The sequence below is a fragment of the Martes martes genome (assembly GCF_963455335.1).
Source record: "Martes martes genome assembly, chromosome: 11".
NCBI lineage: Eukaryota > Metazoa > Chordata > Mammalia > Carnivora > Mustelidae > Martes > Martes martes.
The window spans coordinates 89,149,140-89,174,348 of record NC_137899.1 but is presented as its reverse complement, the minus strand read 5'-3'; the positions used below and the strand labels follow the sequence as shown (position 1 = coordinate 89,174,348).

General features: G+C 39.2%; 1 protein-coding gene and 1 pseudogene across 2 annotated transcripts in view; one reads left to right on the top strand and one right to left on the bottom strand.

The window, feature by feature from the left end:
* Positions 1 to 25,209, bottom strand: part of EXOC4 (exocyst complex component 4) — a 721,703-nt gene that overhangs the window by 336,879 nt on the left and 359,615 nt on the right. The window lies entirely within an intron of this gene.
* On the top strand, positions 1,626 to 9,427 carry LOC308352108 (ATP synthase F(0) complex subunit C2, mitochondrial-like; annotated as a pseudogene). Its single transcript has 2 exons — positions 1,626 to 2,104; positions 9,383 to 9,427. The product of its transcript is annotated as an ATP synthase F(0) complex subunit C2, mitochondrial-like (transcript).

The window sequence follows — 25,209 nt, the reverse complement described above, 5'->3', positions numbered from 1 at the left end:
TTTTTGTTTTTTGTTTTAAGATTTTATTTATTTATTTGACAGAGATCACAAGTCGGCAGAGAGGCAGGCAGAGAGAGAGGAGGAAGCAGGCTCCCTGCCAAGCAGAGAGCCCGATGTGGGACTCAATCCCAGGACCCTGAGATCATGACCTGAGCCGAAGGCAGAGGCTTAACCCACTGAGCCACCCAGGTGCCCCTGTCACTATCAGTTTAACTACTGTCAACGAAGACTTAAACTGTTAATGGGTTGGTTCGGACCTGCCATTAAACGATATTGGAAAGAGGTTCAACCCTTGAGGGTAAAATGTTGACTCTTGCTATCCACAAAGTCTACTTTCTTGTCTAAAAATAAATAAAAAGAGAATATATCGTCAACAGTTTCTCTCCCCAATACTGTTGAACCATAGACAGGCAAGCTAGGTGTGATAAAGACACAACTCCATTCCTTCTAGTTGCAAGGAGAGACGTGAAAATACTATTCATATTCTTATTTTTAAAAATTATTTATTTATTTATTTATTTGAAAGAGAGAGAGAGCAAGAGAGAACATGAGCTGGAGGTGGGTAGTGGGAGAAGCAGACACCCTGTTGACCAAGAAGCCTGATGTGGGGCTTGATCCCAGGACTCTGGGATTATGACCTGAGCAGAAGGTAGACACTTAACTGACTGAGCCACACAAGAGCCCCTAATATTCAAATTCTTGAAATAAGCCATGTATTCTCACCTTCTGAGCATTTACAGTGGTTCACCTGTAAGGATTTGCAAAAATGCACACTGGAGGGCCTGACCATCAGTGTTTCTGATTCCACAGATCTGGGTGGGACTGAGAGTTTGCATTTCTAACAACTTCCCAGGGGATGAAATGGTACTGGGGCAGTGGTCACCCTGTGAGAACCACTTAAACCTTTTCTTTTCAGCCTTGAACAATCCTATGCGATCTGGCCACACCCACTGAAACTTGGTCAGCAATGATCTCTTCTCTAAAGCCTTCCCTGAGACCCTACCTGTACTTTCCTAACCTGCTTCTCCCTTCTTCTAATACAAAAAAACAAAACAAAACAAAACAAAACCAAAAAACAACAAACAAACCATTTTTCATAGCTTTTCTCTTTTACTGAGACTGAGTTCAGCATGGCTGTCTGGACAGAGACAGCATTACACACATTTTTACTGATTTCACTGCACATGACTGTGAAGACAGCAAGCTTTGGTATCAGACTGCTCGGGTCTGAGCCATGGCTCTGCAGCTTCCTAAGCATGTGATGAGGGCTATGTTACTTCAAGTCTCTGAACTTCAATTTCCCCCTCCAAAACAACAAAGATCTCAACAGGGCACACCACACAGGATTGCTTGTGCAAAGTAAAAATAGTGATGTGAAGTGGTTAGCATGTCACCTGACACGTGACAAATGCTTAACAAATTTGATTCACTGACAGTATTATTAAGAAATACAGATTTCTAAGAAGAGAAGGATGATAAGTTGCTGCTGGAAAACCCTTCAAGAAAAGAGGATCTTTATAGCTTCCTTTGCTCTTCCCTCATATTCCCCCCACCCTCCGCACACCCCTCTCTGTCTTCTCTGCACTGGGAATAGCTCTCCGGCTACAGACCCTCAACCCCTGACAATGTCCGCCTGTGCGAAGTTCATTTCCACCACTTTCTTGGTCAGGAGCACCACTGAGCTGTTTGAGCCCACCACGGTCTGCAGTGGTGCTAAAACCACCAGAGACACTGGCTGATCAGAGCCTCAGCAGCTGGGCAGCTCCATGCCCCCTGACCTCACTCATCCCTAGACAGAGCTTCCAAACCAGTGCCATTTCAAGGGACATCAACACCACAGCCAAGTTCATCAGGGCTGGGGCTGCCACGGTTTGGGATAGCTGGCTCTGGGGCTGGGTCTGGGGCTAAGTTTGGGAGCCTCATCACTGGTGATGCCAGCAACCCCTCTCTGAAGCAATGGTTCTTCTCCTAGACCGTTCTGGGCTTTGCCCTCCCAGGGGCCATGGGGCTCTTTTGCCTGATGGAGGCCTTTTTCAAACTCTTCGCCATGTGCCAGAGCCATGTTCACCTCCCACAGGTCTTCCTCCCATGTATTATCTGCCCTGTACGTTCCTTTTCCTGTATCTCCCTACGCAGCCTGGGGAAAGTGGTTGGCTCCGGGTTTGACAGAGGGAAGACAAATACTGTGGTCATGACAAGGAAAAAAAAGAGAGAGAGAGAGAGAGAGAGGAAGGATCTTTAATAAAGTTTTGCTATGAGATGAATTTTAAAAAGTGATTTTTTTTTTTCCTTTTCAAGAACATTGGGAGTAAAAGTCTTTATTACTTCACAGCTCTCCAGACTGGACTGGTGTGTGAAGACTGGGGCACAGGACTGCTCAGCGTCCCTGACCTTACTGTGCTAGAGTCAAGAGATGGGAGAGGAGCTGAGTGAACACTCAAGAAGGAAGCTTAAAATGGCCAGGAGAAGGACTTTCAGCATGGTCACGAACACTCACTCCACTCTGAGAATTACTTACAAAGATACGGCTGAAAGTGTGGGCTGTTTTACTTGGAGAGCAAAACAGTTTCATGACTAGATTTCTTAACTATCTGACCTACAGTAATAAATGTGGAGATGAGAAGGACTGGACTGAAAATGGAAGAAATTATAAAGACAGATAGTAATAAACAGCAAAATAACAAGAGCAATAATGAAGAGTATTATGACAAAAATATGTAATGAAAGAGGGCATTTCAACAATTTCAGCCTGTACACAGATTATTGCAAATGTCTGCCTGGTAGCGGAGAGACCATTATTTAATTCCAAAAGAACTGGCATCCTTTGGTTTCTCAAGTACTCAGAGTGTAATATAAATGTCAAAACTTTCACCCAGGAACCAATGAACCATCTCTTGACAAAGAGAAACGGGCCTGGGAGCAGGGGGCTATGTCTTCTGAAATGTTAAAAATGACAGACAAGCTAAATTACGTTTGAAGGTTTTATTTTTCTAAGGCAGACAAATGACATTTTTACTAATACTGAAAGATAATTTACTTGTTTAAAAAAATATATTCAGGCCATGTTCTTCTAGTTCCAGAGCTTCCCATACCACTTATAACAGAGAATACTAATGACTAATAAAATTGGGCGCCATTTCTTTTCTTATCCATCCCAAAGGAGCAATAATCATCACGATAGTGTCATTTCAAATGTAAAGTAAAATCTCTAATCCACAGGGACTCCAAGTGGAAAGCTGCAAGGTATTGTTTTATTGCTGCCACTTTTTTCATGACATATTTTCATCTTGTGGAAGACTTCGTTCTAGTTAACTAAAGGCTGTGTTGATCAAAGGAAAAATGCATGTAGATATATACACTGTATAATGCCTATTCTATATACTGTGTACCTACACACAGAATTCTATTTGCAGCTGGCTTCCCAAAAAGCCCAGCTCTTTCAGAGTTAATAATGCTAATAAAATTTACTACCTTCTTCTTGGCTTTGGTGAAGTTCCCTATAAAATTACACAATGACCTCAGGACATTTCTATTTGCATTATGGGGTGTCCCCATCATGATTCTAACTCTGAGTTCAATGGCATGTAAAGTGATGCTAAGTAGTTCTACTCTAGACCAACTATTTTACAAGTGCTTCAAGGCAAATCTGTCCTCTAAGCCTACTTTTAAAAATAAATTTTACATATGTCTGTACACACACACAGCTTCCTAGATTCATACACTAGATTGTTAAGATTTAATACAAAAATTTATATTAAATAACTATCCTTATCCAATAGTTTTTTTTTTTTTTTTAAGTCACATTTCCTGGCAACTGATTAATAACCAGGCAAGCTAAAATAATGAACAACCGTTTTGAATTTACTTTAAGGCCAGCCTGAAGAATTTAACTAGCTCGGAGAAAAGTTAGTACTTGTATTAATAATCACGTCATTAGGTGGGGAATAAAGGTGTTAAGAGGCACTAGACAGGGGTAACTATCATCACAGAAATTTAGAATCAAAATACATGAAACAATAAGGATACCAGAGAAAGCCAAACATTAAACTTAATGCCCTTAACTTAGTACCAAATATTATACTTAGTACCAATTCTTTGCCTACAGATTTATCAAAACGGTGGTAGCCCTATCAAGTCTCCGTTTGTGCTAGTTGGTTAGACGGAAATCATACTCTGTTGACTGGACATAGCTGGGCTAAGAGAAGACCAAGTAATTGCTGCCATCACTGCCCCACCTACTCCACATATGGTCCCTGTTGATGGGGTCAGCCCAGAGACCTTGTTCTACAGCATGACTGTAGCTCCTACCAAGCTGTAGCTAAATAGACCGAGGGTAGGCGTCCTACCCAATGGCAGCCAACTAAAAGGCTGGCTAGAAGCCAAGATCATATTCTTAGTCCTAGAAAGCCAAAAATTAAAATGAGGTAAAGAAAAAAGCAAATGAAACATCATGATGTGTAAGTCCAATTTTTAAAAGAACCCAAACCATGAGGACATAAAACTGTAAGGTGGGCAAAGCACGCATGAAACTTAGCGGAGTCATTTGCTGGAAGGTGAGTATTTGTGGACCATTTATCATTCACATTATTTTCTCCTGCTCAGCTTTGTAATGTTTACTACCATTCCTGTGATTCTCTTGTATTTCTTCATAACTCCCAAGTACATCACATACTTGTGATAATCTTGCACTTTCAATAATCTGAATGAGTCTCTATGTGCAACCATCTGAATACGTAACACTTGCAATCATCTGAATGAGTCTCTATCTGCAAAGAAAAGATCCAACTAAAAGAGTGACCAAAAGTTTTGCCAAGGAATTTGAAAATCAAGTTAAATCTCCAAGTAAGCTGTTATCTCCATAACCCATTTTTCTTCATTTGACCAAATTGCCATAAGAGAGAAGAATAAAAATGGCTGTAATGGCCTCATAACCACCATTCTTAACAATTCAATAATCAGAAACTACTTCATTTCCCCCTTGTGTTTCTCTGGTCTCTCCTCCCCACCCCATATACCCTTACAAGGACTTCATTTGTGGTTGACAAATTACAGCAACTGACAGGTGTTTAAGAAATGGAAAAAAAAAAAAAAACCCTTCATCTTCATCAAAACGGAGCATGGTATTTGTCATTATAGATATTCAGAAGAGCAGAAGATTTTTAAGAATATACAGATTTTTCAGTGGTATTATTAATGATATAAAAGTTCTAATTCTACCTTGTTCATTATCAAACAACATATCCCATTCATAAACAATTCCCAGATCTCAGCCGTAAGGTTCTGTATCTATTTTACTTCTTCCTCTCCTTGACTCTTTATCAAGACTGTCTAAACCTTTTTTTTTCTTGACAGCATCTTATTTTTTAATTTATTTCAATTAATTAATTAGTCAGAGAGAGAGAGCGAGCAAGCACGCACAAGCAGGTAGAGTGGCAGGCAGAGGTGGAGAGAGAAGCAGGCTCCCTGCTGAGCAAGGAGCCCGATGCGGGACTTGATCCCAGGACCCTGGGATCATGACCTGAGCTGAAGGCAGCGGCCTAACTGACTGAGCCACCCAGGCATCCCTTATTCTTTTATGTTTTTGATGCAGATTATATTTTTTAAATGTTTGAAACATACCCATTTTTATAATCTGTAACTAGTAATCCCATTTCTAAAATTACTGAGAACAAATTCAACTGTGTTTTGTTTCTGCCTGATTCTAGTTCATGGTTACATATCCCCTGTGTATTTCTGTAATTTCAGGTTGTGAACTCATGTATTAGGCAGTTTTATCCATGGGAAGAACCAAGGCCTAAATTTATGGCATATTCTTTTAGAGAAGAGTTGTTGGCTTTGCCAGGACAAATTTCCTTGTCATCTCTCTATGCTGATAAGTGGTTTCTTTTCTTTTTTTTTTTTCTTTTCTACTATTTTAGTAAAGTTACAATCCTTCAAAAAGTCTATGCTTCATAGGGTGGTTTTAATTCTAAAATCCTCTCTTGAACAGGCCCAAGGTCCTGTCTCCAGTAGTGATGCAGCTGTTAAAACTCAAACCTCTTGCTTACTGGGACTGACAAATGCCCCCAAGCAGCTGTGGTATCAGCATCAGCTTACTGCTCTGGTTTTTAGTTTTCTCTTTATTTTCATCCCCAGGAGACCTCTTACTAACAAGGTCAGCAATACATTTAAAAGGAAGTTTATTACATTACAGCCTGTATTTCTAACTGCTTTGTACTGGGAAATTTTCCAGACATTTTGGCTCTCAACCTTGCCAGAAATCAAAGTCCCTTCTTTTTATTTTTATGTGGTCATTTCTAATATTTTTTTCTTCCCCATTTCCTTTAACCTAGGACCCACACATGTCTTGTATCATGCAAAATCGTTCCTACTTCATCAAACCTGATCATTAAAAAGGTGAGGTAATTTGGTATTGCTCAAATTACCAATTCTTTAAGTTGAAAATAAAATATTAATATGGTAATTTTGTACTAAAATTCTTTCTTTCTTTAAGTCTACTAGTATAGTTAAACCATAATTTTTCATCTTTTGCAAAGTTACAAGACTGCATTAAAACCCAAAGAATAAAATTTTCTGGCATTTTAAGTACATTTGAAATTAATTAATTTTAATTCAGTAAATTATCATGAAGGATTAATGCTTTATCTTTCATTTGTAAAACACTGTGTCATAGTTTACATGCAGTCCTGACAAAGGCAGAAGAATGATATGACATCTAGAAGCATCTTTTCTGAGCTATGAGCAGACTCACACAGGTTTGTCCTCTGTGTGCTAAGCAGCATCTGTTAGTCCAAGTTAGTTAAAGCATAGGTGTCTCAGCTAATTGGATAAACCGCATGTGTAATACTGGCAGAATAATACATTTTTAAAATAGCAAATGTAATTTTGTGACTTTCTAAAATGATCCAGGACAGCTTGCTAAATGCATATAAAGTAACCTGGGAACACATTTTAATAATAATTTTTAAAAAGGTGGGTCGGATTTCTGTTTTCTAGGGATTTTATTTTATATCCTTATATTCTGGATATGTAGATGTATAGGTAAGATATTCACTAGCTTTTCATATTTTGGTGTTAATATATATCACCTGTTTTTTTCCCCCATATGAGTGATGTGTCATAAAAGTGACGGTTATTTTAACAAAACTGGCAAGACTGCTTTTCTTGATTCAAGAATGCCTAAAATCTCATGAGTGCTCCCAAAACTTGGTAACAGAGACAGTGTGTGGTGCAGAGACCATAAAGCTGTATGAGAGGCAGGGCTTTCAAATCAGGATTCTACGGCAAATTATTCTAACCTTCTACAATATTTAGTGATCAGGGAAAGAATAATTATCACCATGTGTTTTTGTTCGACTCAAAAGCTACAGATATTAGCTATAATGGCTCAGATGAGCAAATTATAAACCATTCATTCTTGTATTGCCAGCCTTTTGACAGTTTAATATATATGTTAGACCCTGAGCCCCTGAGACATGAGGCAACACTGCATATGAAATCGGCACACTGTGAGTTAAATTAACAAGTCAGATGTGGGATAAGCTGCAGACTGGAGACTGATCAATTACGCCCCCAGCGGAGCAACCAAGGAGCGCCATCTTTGAAAGTAAGCCTATTGACCTGAAAGAATGAGAAACAACACTCATAGTGATTTTACTCCTTCTAATGTGTCTGATAACACTAACAAAATGTGTCAGCTGGAATGAGCCATGTAATATCAACACACAGGGAAGGAGAAGCGAGGCCCCACAAGGAGAGAGAGGAGTGAAAGGAGAGGAGAGATGACATTCGAGAGTCACGGTGCTCAGAAAATGATGGTGGGAAGGGCAATCTTTCAATCAGGTCCTCCCACTAGTCCCCCCTTTCACAGAAGTACAAAGTCTCTGAAAGATCAGGACACCAACTTGTTTAAAGAAAAGCATTTCATGGTGGTTGGCACAGAAGGGAAATCCATACATCCCTTGGCCATGTGTGACCAACTCCTTTCCTTCAAAAGTGCATGCTGGTGCTTGAGAATGTAATGTGCTCTGGGACCCAGCAGGTGTAGTTTGTGAGTCATTCTGACTGAGAGCCTCAGCCCCTATGAGGTGGTAAAAGGGTCTGATGGTAAACACCACTTAACATCTGGTACAGAACTAGCAGGCAATGAAATTATACTGTGTGCGTGAGAAAGGTGGCCCAAGATATTGCTCAGGTTCTGCTCCTCTTCCAAAAAGCCATGTGTGGCTACCTGAGTGTTTCTTTAGTCAATGTTATGGTATGAACCTGGTAAATAAGTTCTCAGAAATGGGGCAAAATGGGTGGTTCGTGGTTTCTTAAAATTTGGGCCTCATCTCTCTATGTCTCAAGTGCCTCATCTTAAAATGAGAATAAAGCCACAACTATTTCATGGGTTATAAGTTTTCATTGTAAAGATTAAACCAATTAATATATGTCAAGTGTTGAAAACCATGCTAGATTTGTAACGTTCCATAATTAACTAGTCTAACAGTGTGGCTGTTATCATGCTAAACAGACTTACTTGTTTTCCTGACTTCTTTACATTTACCCAACTTGTAAATTTTTAAATTTTCTCATGAGATACCATATTTCAGCCATTTGGATGTAACATTCTTCTTCCATAGTAAATGAAAAGGTATTTGCTACATGTGCATATATTTTTAAAAAACTTTTATTTTCTTAAGGTTAATTTATTATTTGAGAAAAAGAGAGACAGAATGGGGAGGAGGGGCAGAGAGAGAGAGAGGGAGAGAATTTTAAGCCGACTCTGTGCTGAGCATGGAACCTGACATAGGACTCCATCTCAGGACCCTGAGATCATTACCTTGGTCAAAACCGACAGTCGGATGCTCAACTGACTACACTTTCCAGGCACCCCTGTGTGTGCATATTTTCAAATGAAATAATCAACTAAAGGCAAAGTAAGAGCTGATCTGCCAGGAGAAAAAACAGCCCAATGAAAATGTGTAACAGAATTGTTCTAAAATGGTAACAAGAGATATTAAGTCAAAATTTCACAGGATAGCAAAATTTCATTAGATCAATCAAATTTTTAATTACACAGATTATATAGGTTCTCTCCATTAAATACAACCGGATATAGTACATAGCATACTATTTCTTTTGAATAAAGTTATACACCTATATGGTTCTTCCCAAGTACTAAATTTTTTTTTTTAAACATTGTATCTTGAAAAAATTGTACACCCACAGGAGAGTTGCAAGGACAGTAGAGAGTTCTGCATACCCTTCACCCACCTCCCCTTACTTAGCCATGGTGTCATTAATAAACTAAGTCAACACTGGTACAATACTGTTAACTCTACTACAGTCTATATTCTGATTTCCCCATTTTTCCACTAATGTCCTTTTTCTGTTTCAGGGCCTAATCTTTGATGCCACATTAAATTTAGATGTCACGTCTTAGTCTCCTCGAATCTATGACAATTCCTCAGTCTTTGGCTTTCATCATTTCAAAACTTCTGAAGAGTACTCACCAGTTATTTTGTTCCTTTGATGTTTTCTCAGGATTTAGACTGTGGTTATGGATTTTTGTGAAGAATACCACAGAGGTGAAGTGCCTTTCTCATCTTATCACATCAGGGGATACATGATATCAATAGGTCTTATTACTAGTGATGTAAACTTTGATCACATGCAAGGTGGTGTCTATCAGGCTTCTCCACTGTTACCCTTTTTCCCTTTCCAGGGGTTTGTTACAATGTCCAGCAGAGGAATTGGGTTTTGCCTCCAGGAGGGAGGAGCATCAAGACATCTGTGGACTTATGTTAAGCCTCCATAGTAATTAATAAATACTTTGGGGGAGATACTTTGAGACTATACAAATATCCTGGTTCTATAATTTAGATGTTTCCAAAAGCCATTTTTACATATATCATTTCCTTTGCCTTAAGAATCCTTTATTTAATGAATAAATAGACTGAAAATGATGGACACGGCTCACTATAATTAAAGTCTAAAGCAGAATCCCAGGTTCATGCTACAATCGTCAACCCATGTGGCATTGCTAATTTTGTCACTCAACACCAGCACTGGAAGATTTCACTGTCCAAACAGCAATGCGGGCATAAATAGGTATGCACATTCACTGGCATCAACTCGCCCTACTGAAGACAAAATCTGAATAATAGAAAATAAGGAACACTAGGAGACAATCAAGTATTTGATGCTTGAACTGTGTACGCACATCATTGTCACTCCCCTTCTAAATCAAGAGTATTGTTTAATGATCTCAGAATGTCTATTTGGCTCTTTTCCCACAAAATAAACTGGACTCTGGACTACCTAATCAGTTCTTCATTGATGTCTCAATCCCAGTGGGAACTATAGTTTAGGCTTAAGTCTAAAATACAGTTTGAGATAAATCTATTTTCTGTTGAATCATACTTCATTCATTCCTTGTTAAATATTTCAGTAATTATCTTTAGTTAATACCATATTTTATAACTGAAACTCCATAACATTTAAATTCTAAAAAGAGAAAGCCTAGATGGAATATTTTGTATGCTTTTAGATAATACTTATAAAGTACTTCCACATACATTTCTTCATGTAATCCTTTCAAGCACATTGTCAGATAAACAGAAAAAAATGACCTTATTTCTCTTTTACAGATGAGACTTCTAGAGTTTCAAGAAGTTTGCCTATGACCAACTATCTAACAACTGGTAGGGTCAGGACTTGAAACTAGATAGAAATACATTATATTGTATACCTACATTTGGACTAAACTGGTGGATATTTACTCTTCTTATTTATATCTGAATTTGCCCTACCATACTTGGATGTATCAGGTCATTTCTTTTCACCAAAATGCATTCTTAGAAACTAGGCTGGAGTTACTGACACTTTTTCAAATCACATTTTTTTTCACAGCCTAGAACACATGCTCATCTGATGAAAACATTAAAAATACAGAAAAGATTAAAAACTAGAGAGGAAAAAATACCCAGGGATAACTATGTTCCTTATTTGTTATATTACCTCCTAGTAGTATTTGACATCGTTAAGATCACAGCGTGTCTATGATTTCATATTCACTTGAAACATACATACTTCTCTTTATTAGCAAAAGCTCTCCATGCACAAAATTTTAACATACTGCTAAAAAAACAGCAAATAGCCCTAGGACGTTTAATGCCAGTCACTGTTCTAAGTGTTTCACAAATATGAGTTCATTTAGTCTTCCTCTCAGGCCTATGAGGTGGGTATTATTACCACCATTTTACAGAGTATGAAACTGAATTCATGGCCATATAATGGTACACCACCTGAAAATACCATAACCTACTTAGCCCTCCCACTATTTCTTGGTTTTTGAGGTTGTTTACGATTTGTAAAGCTGAAATTGGCACAGGCAATGTTAAGTTCTAACTCTGCATATGTTTTTAACATAAACGTGTGCTGGTTTGGTTGCAGCTGTGAATTAGGTAATATAAGAAGTGAAGCGCCATCTTTATTCGCCATTGCTGGATTAAGTGGTACCAAAAGGGAAGAGAAAGCAAGGCTGTCTTTCAATTTTCAAATGTCTTGAAGAGCCTATAACACCCAGTGTTAAGTCTCATGGCCAGGAACCCAGTGAATCACCTTTTTGCCTGAAGAATAGTCTTTATAGGTGATGTCACCTTCCCTCCATGACCGCACTTGGTGGTATGGTTTAGGTCAAGGAAATGGTGATGGAGCAAAGCAAAAGCACTCAGTACGTCAGTCAATATGCGGCCAGTGGGATCAGAAAAATTGCCTGGGTTAACTATTTTGGTCTGGCAGACCACATTGCCTTTCCATTTTAAAACAAAATAAGAACATTCCAAAAGTCCTTCCGAAATGTTTCTTGGTACTGCAGTGGGAAGACGGAGGTCCAAAAAAACAAATAATACTAAATGCAAGGCCCAGGGACTGCTTCCCTACTGCCAGTTTGGAATTGTTTGTAGGAATAAGTAGGTGTCCTGTTTTGTGTAAATCCGGACTTTTCTCACTACAGATACAGAGAGAACACTTCTTTTTAAATTAAAAACAATTCCCCTTCGAAGCAAGCCTCCTTCATTCAAAAAGATATCAGGCACCGAAATGCCCTTTACCTGCTTTATTTACATGAGAAACACGACAGAAAGAGACTTTATGCTCTCTACCATCTAATTTCTCTAAGCTACAGCCATTGATTCTTTGTAAGTTTATTTATTCAAAACAACAGCACAAACAATTCTTTTTTCTTGGGTCAGCAGCTTACTGAATTAACATCAATCATCAAAGGAGACGGGGCTGAAAGGAAGATGGAAGCCCATTTTCTCAGAGATTGATTTTTTTTAAGCCAAAACACACAGGCATAAGCAGGAGGCTATTTACCATGGAAAAGGTTCAACTTGAAAGTCACAGCCCAAAACTGGGTACTCACAGCACACATCAGTTCCCTTGAAATCTTTAAGAAGTGTTTTGGTTTTTTTTTCCCTATCACTTAAATTTCTTTTTTGATGGCCTGGAGAGTTTGATTACTTCACTATATAAAGCCCACCTGAATAGCTTAAAACAAGGGGAGGGCAGGTTCCAAAGAAGAGAGAAGTAGATCAATGTTGGTGTTATTATAATGATTTTCTAATGGCCTTCTCTACTCTCTTTACTTACTTTGATGTATTTAAAGTGGGAAAAGTTCATCAAAGACCACTGTGATTAGAGTCTTAAATGTGTTTAAACAACTACTTTTGGCATGTTTGAGAGGTGATTTGCTTCATAGGTCCCAGCAAAATTATTCTTTGAGAACCTTGATCTGCTTCTTGCTCGGAATTCAGCTCAATTATTTTTCCTTGCAAGGTGGGGGTGGAGGGTTCTTGCCTGAAAATGAAGTCAGAGGGGTCAGTATTCCTGAGACTGCTCTAAGAACTGCAAAAAGTAATTGGTTTATATCCATTTTACATCCTGTCGTGTCAGGGGAATGTGTTTCTTTCCTACAGCTTTTCTGAGATTTATGTAAGGTGAGGAATGCATTAGACCCAGCATATATAAACCACTAGGCTCCTAGTTCAGTAGAATGTACTATGTTCTTTATTTCAGATATTTTAAACGTTTGCCATGTTGTTAAATCAACTTTAGGAGAAAATAGGAAATTTTCAGTCCAGGGTACAAGTAAATGGAGGAAGACCAAAAAGAAAGAAGAAAAAAGAAAAAAAAGTCCCCTCAGCCTGATTTGGCTGGGCAGGGCGGCCTGTTTTATCACCGTTTTCTCTCAAATTGAGACAAAATTTATTTCAGTTAAGACTTTGATATCAAAACCATCAATCACCCTCTTGTCTGAGGAGGAAGAAGGAATATCTACTTGTTCCCCAGATGTAAAACAAAGATTTTTAGCCTCTAATTCAAAGGGATTGCTGAGGAGTAAAGGTGATTCCTTAGAAGGAAGAAATAAATTCATTAAATAAAATCAGTAAGAACCACAAAGGATTCTCACCTATTTTTTTTTTTAAACACCCACTACTTAACAATGAGATATTGTGATCTGTTAACCACTCTAAACTTGCATTTCTATTTTCTTCCACGCTTAGATCACATGCAAATTAGCAAACTAATGTTGTCCTGTATACATCATCACCTCTGGCCATTTCTGAGTAATCTTTTAGTTCCAATGTCCTCCAGAATGCTGTGCACTGAGAAAATGCAAAATCTAGAAGAAAAAAAAGCCCTACCACAAATAATGACTGGCAATGTTGACCAATTATAAAGCATTGTCATTCCTATAATGTCTCCACCATTCCGTGGGGAGAAGCTGGGATTGAAGCAAAGCTAAAACAAACCAGAACAAAACTAAACTCCCCAGGGCCAGTTCCTGGGCATGTTAGAGCAGTTTCAGTAGGAGCTCCTCACTTGTCAGGTGCAAGGTTCTGCTCTGAGTGGCTCTGTGGCGGACATCCCCAGTGAGAAGACATCTCAGATCCCTCAGAGCAAGGACAGAGGGATAACTGATCACCATCCCTTATGAGAAGGAGAAATTAAAGACAACATTTTAATAAAAATGCTTTGAGAGAAGGTAAGTTAAAAAGCCTGATTTGGAACAAAGGTAGCAGAAGGTTTTTTTTTTTTTTTTTTTTAAAAAGGCCTTTGTAAAACCCGGAAAATAAAATTTCCTCTGGTTTTTGAAATGGTGCCTTTGTGTTGATTTCTCTCCAAATGAGCAATTTATGGAGGAGAAGCATTAGACTTATGGGATAACAGGTGAAAATACGTCGTGCTTTTCCAACTTGGGGAGTGTTGACAAAAACACTCCAGGGTAAGGGCCTAAATGATTAGTATGTGATGAGCCTGAACTAAAGAGAAGTCCTGAGATCAGTTTGAACAATTAAAGAATAACAAGAGAAATACAAAAATAAAATACCTAAGTTTTGAAAGAAGTAACGGAACTCAACCAGGCAGGAAGAAAGAGGGTAGGAGCCTTCAAGAGCTTGGGTGGTGACACAATGTAGAAATTCAGAAGGGGGAAAAAACAAAAGGAGAGGGACACCAGGTGTGTGATTCAATTTATGACCTCCCCCCCAAAATAAATAAATAAAAGTTTCAAAATAAACATAACCTTGAGAAATCAGTTACTTTAATAAAGGGGTCAGCATGAGGGAAACAGTTGGGAGTAAATTGCATTAAATTATTTCCCTTTGAGTGAACACACAGTGTAATAAGCTGTGAAGAGCGTAATTCTGTACTTACATTGTGTTTTGCAAGCAAAGTGGGAAATTGAGAATTACTGAACCTTGCTGAAGTTCTTATCCAAATGAGTGTTTCAATTAGTTAATGAAAATTTTCCTATGTTTTAGAACTAGAATTAGTCTATGGAATAAAGCAGTCCATCTATGGTGTTGCAAAATGGCCCTGCAAATTTCGTTATACATGCGATTAAATCTAATCAAAAAAGCTTTTTGTATTTATAACACACAGCAATATTATTTAGAAAAGATCGTGTGTATGTGCACATACATATGCACACACGTACACATATCTGCCTATATATACATACACATGCACAAATATAAAAGCTTTACTAAAATATATTTAACACAATTTCCATACCATAAAATTCACCCTTTTTTAAAACATCATTCTGAACCTGGAGAAAATAGAGCCTTATTGAAAACGGTCAATGAAAGTTTAAGAATACATTTATAGTGATGCATTTTAAGTCCAGTATACTGTTGAGCACATCACGGGACCTGAAATAAGCATTCTAATTGACTAAGTGATGCAGGCTCTGTAAAACATACCTGCGGACCACTGAAGGACACTTAAAATGTATACAGTCTTTTAGTGAACACTAACAACAACAACACACCAGAGCATTATATTCTGATGCTATTTAGCAGAAAGGAAAGGATTTAAGAGGGATTGCTTTTTGGGTTGCGGAAAAAGGAAAGGAGCTTTCATTTACCTTTTTAACTGTCAAGGTGCTGAATACAGTTCTTCGCACATAGTGAGCATTTTTTAAAAAAATATTTTATTTATTTATTTGACAGACAGAGATCACAAGCAGGCAGAGAGGCAGGCAGAGAGAGAGGAGGAAGCAGGCTCCCGGCTGAGCAGAGAGCCCGATGCGGGGCTCGATCCCAGAACCTGAGACCATGACCTGAGCCGAAGGCAGAGGCTTAACCCACTGAGCCACCCAGGTGCCCCCATAATGAGCATTTTAAAAATATTTGCTAAATTAAAGAATAAAGGAAGCTGGAAATGTAGAAAGAAAGCAAAAGCCAAAGGAAAAAAAAAACAAACAAAACACAACAAAACAAAAAAACAGAAAAGCAAACTTTAAAACACAAACCTAGAATTCCAAATTGAAGCTTTGGAATTTTATTATGGTTAAACTTTTTCTTTTTCTTAAAATGCATGGAGTGCATTTGACATATGAGAAATTCGGCTCTATATCCCTTGTGGGGAGATCAGTATGGCCCTGACAAAGATGGAAGTGTCTAAAGATGAAATCATGGATCAAATCAAGCACAGTAAATCACCTGGATGGGGTCGTTTGACCCATGGATTTGGTAGAAGGTTTGTGCAATTGTAAAGACAAGAGGATTTGTCATTAGTTCCTAGGAAATAACAACACATTTTAACCATAACAAAGATGTCAACAAGAATATTTTACTTCTTTTTTCTAGAACTTAAAAATGAGAGACAAGAGAAACACTAAGAGTTACCAAGCCAGTTAGTTTTGTTTCATGCACAGGAAATAGGAAGGTCAAATAAAACAATAATATTCTACAAGGATCACACAGATAAAATCGGTATAAACGAGTATGTCAGAATAAGGGAGGCAAGAATGTAGAGCCTTGGAGAGTCATCAATTTATTTTAATTTTTTCTCCCCCCACTTCTCTCTCTCTTTCTCTCTCTCTCGATTATACACACAGACACGTGTGTATACTTACTTACTGTATGTATGTGTATCCCCAAAATGATAGTTGTATATGACTTTTTGAAGAGCATTCTGTAATGCACACGATAAGTAACTCCTACTGGAAATAAAAGGTCTTTTCATTAATGAAAATTATCAGGAGTATGGTTCCAGAGTATACAAAGTTGGCTCTTACAGAGACATACCGTATCCTATTAATTAATATATTTACTTGGTGAAAAATAGAAAAGACTGCCTTGGGGGAAAAAGGAGAGGGTGGTGGTTAATAAAATGCCTTATGGGGAATTCACAAATCCCAGAAAATACAGCACTCTCCTTTCTACTTTATATACTCAGACACCATCTTGAATCCTGTATTCCCTCCTGGGCCAGACACATGACAAGGGCAATACTTTACTAGAACCAAAGAAAGGCAATCAAACTACTCAGAAAAAACAACTGTTAAGAAACTAAGGTCACTTAAGTCTGCACATAAGGAAAATGTGACTAATTTATTTAATGGCTGTCATAAAGGGATTAGATTTACTCTATAGTGCTTTCCAAAATAGGCACACTCAGTGTTTTACTCATTTAAAAAATAAAACTTGAACACATTCTCAGTGTACCATGCTGTGCTAGATGAGGTGCGATATACAAAGGTAATCAGACAAAAATCCTGCTCTCGCAGAGTATACAGTTGAAGGGAATTTAAGGCATCAAGTTAGGGTATGTGCACTGTCGAGGATCTGGAACAGTGCATGGTATGTAACGGATACTCAGTACATATTGTCTGAATGAGTAAATGACTGCAACTCTCACCCCCACGGATCTTGTAACTCCCCGCCTGACTGAGTTCCATCAGCTAATGTGGCTGCCTCATGGTCTCCATCAAAGGGTAGGCAACCTTCCCAAATGGAGACGAGCTATTCTTTTTTTTTTTCTTTTTTTTTTAAAGATTTCTTTATTTATGAAAGAGAGAGAGAGAGCACACAAGCAGGAGGGGAGGGAGAGGAAGAGGGAGGGGGACTCTCAGCAGACTCTGTGCTGAGCGGGGAGCCCGACAAGGGGCTCCATCTCAACACCCTGGGATCACGACCGAAGCGGAAACCAAGAGTCAAATGCTTAACCGACTGCACCCCCCAGGTACCCTGAGATGAGCCATTCTTTATTCACAATACAAGTACAGATAATACACAAGGCAGAAACGATCCCCTGCCAGAGAAGACACCCAAAAAGTGCTATGTGAATTTAGAAGCTGAAGAAATTAAAAGTAAAAATTACAGGAAGGCAGATTTTAGCTCAATCTAATAATTGAAGATGTCCAACCAAGAAACAAGTACTACCGAACTCCCAGCTCACCAAATTGAAACTGTCCCTTCTGAAGCCTCTCATCTGAGGGTTACTTTACACTGTTCCGCCCTCCATTATCTGGAAATACAATCTAGGCCTATTCATTTTACACGGTCATCAGGAATATAGTCTGCTCTAAATCACAGAGTCTGCCAAGTAGAATGGTTTGCCTACACCAAAAGTGGGTAACGAGCAAATCAGCCCTCCAAATCTTTCAGTATAACGCTAATTCTTCCCCGATCAAGAACCACAGCTTCACACACAGTCTAGAGAGTATTTCTGTTATATGAATAACCTGGGCTTTTCTAAGGTGATATCACACATTCTTAGATAGAACTATGAGACAAGAAGTCTTCAGAGATTAGTCACTATTACATACATACATCTACTGGTCTAGTTGCTACTAAAGAAATTCTGTCTAGAGAACAACTGGGTTGTATGGACAGATCAACCTGAGTTCTCCTGAGTATCATATGATAAACAATAAAATTATGACTTTATCAAATGCCTTTGAGTGAAATGAGAAAATCATTTGATACCTGGTTTTTAAAAATGTTATGCTTATAGTTGATGCCTCCATTTGGTGATGACTCTGTGTATCATTTGCTGGTAGCAAAACACAATCACCAAATCATCTGTCGATGACTCTGTTTCCATAAAGGGAAACCTCAGTGTATCCTTCTACCATGTATCTATTTCTAAATAAATAAGCAATAAAATTTAATTATCTTGATTTTAAAGACTGAAAATGCAATATAAAAGAAACATTAAGTACTTTGTGTTTTTTGAGGTATGTACACCTCTACTTTGCAATACCTAACTTCATTCAGCACTCTTCCTTTACAGATGTTTTGAGTGAATTAATTTCAAAGAAAAGCCCTAGCAATGCATCATGTGGCAACTACGTGTGGACAAGGAGACTCAAAATGGAGGCACACTGGAGCTCGTAGTAAATGCCTCAAGCTAACAGGACAATGACAGCCTTTACTGTATAAGTATTTTCATGAACTTATAATGTAGAGCATAACTATCACAGGCAACCTATGAACCCAAACCAGAGAGCTGACATACGTGACAGGAGTCCATGCTCTTTAATTTTTAAAAATTAGGTGACAATTGAATGCATAAGGATTTTACACAATGATTAAAGGCATCTGACTTTCTGCTTGTTTTTCAAATTTAGACAATCTGGCACAACTGGGATTATCTTCTAAATGACAGTGATTAGCAGGAACCGACAGAGGCTGGCCCCTCCAGTTTGGCTAAGTCTCCATTTATGCCAAAGTCACTCATTTATGTTATCAGTCAAGCTCCTGTTAAGTCTGTGACCTTTTATTTCAAGGAAGAAATGTCTAATGAAGGGAGATAAAAGCAAAGATAATACAAAGATAACCCAGATAATCTCAATATAATCAGGTACACATTTATACACACAGAGTTCTAAGCATTCATGAATGTTAACTCCTTCTGGATTTCAGCCATGAAACAGAATGGCCCTACTGACCAATGCCCACAGTGAGCTATTTCATTTATTCACTTCACTGCAGATGTTTCACTTATGGATAGCTGACAGTTAGGGTCATCTTGAAAAGCTCCAAAACGATGAACTGATAATGAAGGAATTATGAAACAGTGTTCTCCTCTGCCCACCTACCACCTTCCCCTGCCGCCGAAAATCCAAGAATTTTCCATGGATGAAGATGGCCGAAAATACTAACCTAACATGTATTTATCACAAGAAATCATGTGTTGTGTAGTTTTAAGAACACTTCCTTATTCCAAATTGCTAATTTGGAGTTGATATTGATAGAATCTTCCAAAATGTTGCTAATATGATTGAGTCTTTTCCTTCCCCCAGCCTCATTACATTCAGATGCTGGTACTAAGCATAATGTTAAGCATTGTAATTCTGCCTTTATTAGATTCAGGTATATAAATGGCATCCCAGTGAGCGTGGTGAATTTTGATCATTATTTCTCCACTCAAGTTATGTTCATCTTCCTGCTGAGAGGATGATCACAGAGTTTTACCACAAGCCCAAGGGACCCATTATTTATTATATTACATTTTATGGTGTGGAGTAAATAAATAGCATTAAAGTGCTAAATTCATTCACAGAGATGAACTGTATTCATAAACTGGAGGAATTCTTTAAATCAAGCCTATGCTGCTAATAGGCTCTTCATAAAAATGCAGAAAACATCCATTGTAATATGGCAGCAATAAAAGGAGGCAGCTGGGTTAACACACAGAAATATCAGAAGGCAAACATTCTAGGCAAGGCACACAAATGGCAGATAACCAAATCACGAGGTTAAACACACAAACCTCACTTACTAATCTGTCATTTTCATGTAAGTGGACTGTGATAATTCACACCTTAAAAATAATGTAATTATCATAACAGCAGAATTCAAAATAAACTAAGTGTAACAATGTGTGAAGAATTCAGCAACCCCAAGCCCTCTTAAGACGAGCCTTAATTAGCCATGCATTTTGTCTTAATCAGCGTGTCTTACATTAAAAGGCCATTTGGTAGGGAATGTGTGTGCATTTGTCTTTTGTATTATATATAATCCACTCCCGTTTCCATCTCTGATTTCTAGGGTCTCCCACATTGCTTTTGGTATGGCTTTTGACTATAAAAGACTTTTTAGCCACCAATCCAAAGGGATTTTCTTTCCCCATCCTTCATGTGGCTTTTAATCATTTAAGGCAACCTACAAGTCTGTATTTCTTTCTTGGCAGATATAAACTCAGTAGTGCTTGAGAGTGACACAAATTTCTTGCCGCCCTTGGGCTTCACTACAGAAAGTCACTGTGGGTCTCAAGCGTCAGGCCCCATACTACCCTAGCATCTGTTCCTCCTTATACAGTGCTGTGCCAACACTACCCACATGACTGAGTATTTTTAACAATAGGAAGGATAATGAATTTTCTGTGTCAATTACAACATTCACTGAGTACTTTAAGGTGGTACAATACAGAAATAAAGAACAAGGAAAATGAGTATTAACAAAGTATCATGGTGATTATTTGAAATCATACTTAAGAGGAGAACCATAGAAACTATAATCAACATATAAAAGGGGGCAAGGAGAAAGGCGTGGATGCTGTGTCTTTGTTTTTGAGATTCCTCTCTAAGCTAATCAGAGACAATCAGAAGCTGTGTATCAAATACAGAACGGAAGCTAAGGCAGAGCCAGGTGCCCAGAACGAAGTCAGAAGTCTGGGGGCGAGGGAGAGATTCCAAATGAAAGCATATGAGGGAACAGCAAGACAAGACAACAATGAGTGTGGGTGGACCAAGTAACGATCTGAGTTCGGGCACACAAAGGAACAATGAATGGAACTTTTTGAGATGGGAATAAAGGAAGAAAAGAACAAGGAAAAAAAATACACAAGAGAATAGGCAGAAGAGACCAAGTTGACATCAGCACAGAGTCCAGAAGAATGAACAGGGAATCTGGGAAAAGGAAAAAAAAAAATTAGATTTAGGTATCATCATAACCAACTTAATAACTCACACCAGTGTTTCAGGGATTTGGGGTAAAATTACTTGCTTCTTCCCAGCCATCCCTAGTAACTTCTTCATTTGATCCTAAAGCCTGCGCCAAAAGGCCAAGCATAGAGTTTCCAAATTTCCTACCGGGGATTCTCTTTAAAAGGGGTTCCTTTAAGGAATCAACACCTGAAAGACAGAGTAAGGAAGAGGGAGGCCAGGCCCAGGCAGATAACTGGTTCTTTCACTTTGCCTCCCAAGATAAAGGGTGCTGAGACGGTTTCCAGACCAGCTTCTCCAAAATCACGTCCTGTGAGGACTAGTCAGGGGGTTATGGAGGCAGGTCCTGGTGAGTAGTAGGAATAAGCCCAGTGTGGGATTTCCAGAAGGGAGGTGTAAAATTTCAGTGCACTGACATTACATAAGGGAGCATATTTCCTGAAAATGAGTTTGTAAAAGCTGATTGATCCATTTGTTTGTTCAACATTCTTCACTTTGCAAACACGTATAAAGCAACAACTATTTGCTGGGCTGGAGGACAGCCGTCCTTCAAGAGGCAAGCCCTTAAGTGATTCGCTGTGTAATGAGGGTGATGGAGAGCCTAGCAGCATCTGACAGAGCTGTCCCCTTTCCTTAAGACACCTTCTTCTCTTGGTTGCCTAAAAACCACCTTCTTTTGGTCTTTTGCTTCCTCATTGTCTGTTCCTTTTTGAACAGGCTCTGTCAGGAGCTCTGCCTCTTCCCAACCTACACGATGGAGGTCCCAGGCCTTGGAAGTCTTTTCTTTACCTGTGCTCCCACCCAAGTGGACTGTATCCTGTCTCAGGGTCTTTCACAGCCCTGGAATGTTGGGGACTTTCAAATTTATATCTGTGGGGTGTGTGGGTGGCTCAGTTGTTGGGCGTCTGCCTTTGGCTCAGGTCATGATCCCAGGGTTCTGGGATGGAGCCCCACATCAGGCTCCCTGCTCAGCAGGAAGCCTGCTTCTCCCTCTCACACTCCTCCCCTGCTTGTGTTCCTTCTCGCTGTGTCTCTCTCTGTCAAATAAGTAAATAAAATCTTTTTAAAAAAATGTGTATCTATGGTCTTCCATGTGGACCAGTACCATAGCTCTAACCACATGTGACTCTCCCATTTTTAATTTAAATTCATTAAAATTAAGACAAATAAGAAATCAGCCCCTCAGTTGCACTAGCCACAACTGAAGTGCTTAACAGCCACGTGGCTAGTGGCTATCATATCGGACAATGAAGTTATGAAAAACTTCATAACGCTGGTTTAGTTCTCACTTCCAAACTGTAGAGTCTTGTATTCGACTAACCACTCAACATACGGACTTGGCTAATCTAACAGGCATCTCAAATTTCCATCTCTAAAACTGAACTCAGGATCTTACCCCCCTACTAGCTCTTCCTGCAATCTTCACCCTCTTTGGAAATCCCACCTTCATTCTTCTTGCTGCTTGGGTCAAAAACCTTTGAGATCTGCTTCACTCCTCTTCTTCTCACACTCCTATTCAACCCATTGGCCAGTCTTCCCAGTCTTCCCAGGACATCCAGAGTGGGACCCCCTCTCACCTACACTGCTGCCAACCTCGTTCAGGTCGTCATTTCTAACCTAAATTATTGTAGTGGCTTTTTATTCTTTGCTACTACTTTTGCCCCCTAATGGTACATTTATCATATGGCAGCTAAAGCAATCCTTTACAAAGTTAAATCAGATTACGACATTCCTCTTCTCAAAAGTCTCCAATAGTTTCCCACCTCGCCCAGGGTAAAATCCCAAATGCTTAGCACCATCTAAAAAGGCCTTAGGGTGGGAGGATGGGGATTAAGAAGTGCACTTGTTGGGATGAGCACTGGGGTTTGTACGGAAGTGTTGAATCACTGTATTTATACACCTGAAACTAATATTACTCTGTATGTTAAGTGGAAATTAAATAAAAACATAAAAACTCTTTCCTCTGCCTAGAAGGCTTCTTTCCTAGGTATCTCATGGCTGAACACTTTCTCCGAACACCTTATATAAAACAGCAACTTATCTGCCTCCTTCTCACCCTGCTTTATTTTTCTTCAAGTATTTACCATCCTGAGGTATTTTAATTTGTTTATCATCTGAATCTCCCATTAGAATATAAACTCCTTAAGAGCAGGGACTTCATTTGTTTCTTTGCTTGATGCATAATAGAAGCTAAATAAATATTTGTTAAATACAAACAAAACACTGTATCATTGTGGTGAATGCCCTCACACAGGAATGTATACGAATGTTCTCCAGATCCGTCAACTCAGTCAACCAACTGGGACTATCTCCATTGGGCAAACAATATCCACAAGTGTAGAGACTCTGGTACTAACGAACACGCACACAGATCCCCCAGCTTAGCCATGAGTCAGCCCTTGTTTTCTCTCCCCTGTCCCCACTTCACAACGGCTCCCCCAACGCTGATGCCCAAGTTCGGCTCTACACTCAGGCAGCCTCATCACCCACACCCCTGATCTAGGACGCCTGACGACTCCTCTTCCTTACCCACTGCTGGAAACATCCTTCCTTGTCCATCTCTGGGCACCACTGCAGGCTCCGCAAGCACCAAAGACAGCTTGCTCTGCCCCTCATCTCTCCCCTCCAGACGTGGCCTCCTTGAAGAAGGGAGCATCTGTGCTGAGGCACTGGTAGGGCCAATGCAAAAGGGAAAGGTGAGCGCCATCTTGTCCAAAGAGAGGGAGTTCACCCAATACGCCTTGGCAACTAGGAAGGGGAAGACGACGGAGTAGGTCACAAAGAGAGAGGCTAAAAGGGGAGAACCATCCTGATGGGCCTACCAAAAAGGACCCTGCATCCTCCCCGCCATGCGCAGACTTGCCTTCCCAGAACTGCCATCACGCCCAGGTCACGTTATATATATGCTCCTCACATCAGTGACCCCTGGAAACTCTGCCCCTCACCAGCTACCTCTCTCAAGTACGAAACCTCGGCCCTGGTCTTTGGTAACCACAAGTAGGGCACATTGAAGGTAATGTCCTTATTCTCTAAAATAAGAAGGTTGGACTGGATGATCTCTAAGGTCCCTTTTATTTACCAAGTCCCAGCAGGGCCTATGAACTTCTGACCCTGCTGCCAGGTTTCAGTAGGAAGAGATGTGCTCCCAGAATCTCAAGCAGACTCTAAATCCATTTCCAGACACAAATTTTAGTTAAATTTGAGAAAGCTACAGTAAGACACTAGAGATAGATGGTGGGTAACACTGTTTTGCAGAGGTTTGTACCAAATAAGATTATTTCTATGAGAAAATGCATTCTGAGTTCCAAACAACTAACTAATAAATGAACCAGACATATGAACTATAATCTGTTCACAAGTATGAAACTATACTGTTATGATGCTATTGGGTGCCCTGTTCCAGAAAAGCTTCAGAAAACAGGCAGTTTGGCAAACGACCGTGAACATGACCTAAAGATGGCCACGGACTATTATACAATGTATGTGTCCATTTTTGCTTGACTTTCATGCATTTCTGGGACACATTTATGAGAAAAGCAAGGCCGTCTTATAACTTACCTTCCATTCACACATTTAATGGCTTTTATTAACCCTGCCTAGATTTATTGCACTTCTTTTGACATTAAAAAACAAACAAATAAACATTCAGAATATAACCTACACAGGGCTTCTGTAGTGCAGATTTTGACAGTGAGTCACTCCACTCATTTGCAGGGAACAGAGGAGGGACGCTCCCCAGCGCCCATGACACAACATGGTTGTTCAGCTAAAACACCCTAAACATGACGAGGGAATACACAGCAGGTGAGCAAACCGCAAAGACACTCTGTTGGAAAAGAGCAAAAAGCATTTATTGTAAAGGCTATCTTTCGTTTATTTGATTATAAAGACTATTTATGTAGTTGTTTGTACCACACCTGCTGGTTCTTAGAAGTTCCAAGTCTTTGAGGTAGAAAACTTGTGATCAGGTATCATCT